The sequence below is a fragment of the Athalia rosae genome, chromosome 3, assembly GCF_917208135.1.
Source record: "Athalia rosae chromosome 3, iyAthRosa1.1, whole genome shotgun sequence".
In the NCBI taxonomy this organism is placed as follows: Eukaryota; Metazoa; Arthropoda; class Insecta; order Hymenoptera; family Athaliidae; genus Athalia; species Athalia rosae.
Genome location: NC_064028.1, coordinates 13,609,066 through 13,611,735, shown reverse-complemented (window position 1 = coordinate 13,611,735; position 2,670 = coordinate 13,609,066).

Here is a 2,670-nt window from a genome sequence, read left to right as displayed (position 1 = left end):
CTTGGTACCGGCGACGCATCTTTCAAATGTCTGCCTTATCAACTGTCGATGGTAGGTTCTGCGCCTACCATGGTTGTAACGGGTAACGGGGAATCAGGGTTCGATTCCGGAGAGGGAGCCTGAGAAACGGCTACCACATCCAAGGAAGGCAGCAGGCGCGCAAATTACCCACTCCCGGCACGGGGAGGTAGTGACGAAAAATAACGATACGGGACTCATCCGAGGCCCCGTAATCGGAATGAGTACACTTTAAATCCTTTAACGAGGATCAATTGGAGGGCAAGTCTGGTGCCAGCAGCCGCGGTAATTCCAGCTCCAATAGCGTATATTAAAGTTGTTGCGGTTAAAAAGCTCGTAGTTGAATCTGTGTCCCACGCTGTCGGTTCACCGCTCGCGGTGTTTAACTGGCATGATTGTGGGACGTCCTACCGGTGGGCTTAGCCTTTCGGGGCGGCCCAACTAATATCCCATCGCGGTGCTCTTCATTGAGTGTCGAGGTGGGCCGGTACGTTTACTTTGAACAAATTAGAGTGCTTAAAGCAGGCTATTTTCGCCTGAATACTGTGTGCATGGAATAATGGAATAGGACCTCGGTTCTATTTTGTTGGTTTTCGGAACCCCGAGGTAATGATTAATAGGAACAGATGGGGGCATTCGTATTGCGACGTTAGAGGTGAAATTCTTGGATCGTCGCAAGACGGACAGAAGCGAAAGCATTTGCCAAAAATGTTTTCTTTAATCAAGAACGAAAGTTAGAGGTTCGAAGGCGATCAGATACCGCCCTAGTTCTAACCATAAACGATGCCAGCTAGCGATCCGCCGAAGTTCCTCCGATGACTCGGCGGGCAGCTTCCGGGAAACCAAAGCTTTTGGGTTCCGGGGGAAGTATGGTTGCAAAGCTGAAACTTAAAGGAATTGACGGAAGGGCACCACCAGGAGTGGAGCCTGCGGCTTAATTTGACTCAACACGGGAAACCTCACCAGGCCCGGACACCGGAAGGATTGACAGATTGAGAGCTCTTTCTTGATTCGGTGGGTGGTGGTGCATGGCCGTTCTTAGTTGGTGGAGCGATTTGTCTGGTTAATTCCGATAACGAACGAGACTCTAGCCTGCTAAATAGGCGTACTTTCCGGTATCTCGAAGGCCCCCGGCTTCGGTCGGGAGGTTTTTACTACCGGCGTACAAATAAATCTTCTTAGAGGGACAGGCGGCTTCTAGCCGCACGAGATTGAGCAATAACAGGTCTGTGATGCCCTTAGATGTTCTGGGCCGCACGCGCGCTACACTGAAGGAATCAGCGTGTCTTCCCTGGCCGAAAGGCCCGGGTAACCCGCTGAACCTCCTTCGTGCTAGGGATTGGGGCTTGCAATTATTCCCCATGAACGAGGAATTCCCAGTAAGCGCGAGTCATAAGCTCGCGTTGATTACGTCCCTGCCCTTTGTACACACCGCCCGTCGCTACTACCGATTGAATGATTTAGTGAGGTCTTCGGACTGGTACGCGGCAATGCCTCGGCATTGCCGATGTTGCCGGGAAGATGACCAAACTTGATCATTTAGAGGAAGTAAAAGTCGTAACAAGGTTTCCGTAGGTGAACCTGCGGAAGGATCATTAACGTTTCGTTACTGCGAAAAAAAAAGCAGCGAATCGATGATTATTTTGGTAGATTCCACCGTGAATCTCACGCAATTATAATCCAGTCAAAAGACACACATGGCACAAGAGGTGGCGTACATTGTACGCGTGTCACGAATATCGAACTACGTAACGGCCGAAACGGCTCGTGTCGCACTCACACACGTCGACGACGAACGATCTTGCTATGTCCGTTGGAAGAGAGAGAAAATAATATAAAAAGGACATTACAACTAGTGTATCACGGTAAAATATATCGTGTGCAGCAGCCAAAAACAAACTAAGGCATAAATGGCTATGGGTAAAAAAAACACTAGAAAAATAAAAGGACATTGCTACTACGCCAACCTACGGGGGCGCAAGAACGAAAACTCTCTTTCCATTCTGGACGATAGCGATGCGGATCGTGATGCCATTCGTCGATCAGATTTGTGTGAGGTAGCGACATTGTGCGCGTTGCTGAGGCGACCAAGTGCCCGCTTCTGTTGAACGGGACGCTTGGTGTGCGTTTGAATCAACCGTTCGGTCGATCCCCCCGCTTTGTACGAGGCGTGGCGCGCGATTGATCGAACGGTTTTTTTTATGCTTTTTTTTCAAATTGTTTCTTTTCAAAGATACACATGAAGAAAAGTTACCATACTTTCACGGGGTAACCTGCTCCGGCTGGAGTTTAGCTCCACCGGGGTGACGTCGCGTTCTCCGCGGCGGAAGGTTGGCGACGAACTTTCGCCCCGTGAAATGCAATTGAGATCTTATTCCTTTTGCGTAACATTACCAAAATCCACGTGCCGTGGTTCCCCCCAGACACAAAAAATATGGCTCGATCGAATTATACGCGGCTTCCTCCTCGCACGTAAAGTGTTGTAGAGTACAAGCCGCGCTCGAGCCTTTCGGAGGGGTTCCGCGCGTCACGCGCTTGATATTGGAATCACATTCGAACTGATCGTACAAAGAAACGCTTGAAGCGAGGTGCACGAATGATCGCAAGATTCTTCGCGTCACGACGAGCCGGCGTAACAACCGAACAATTGTC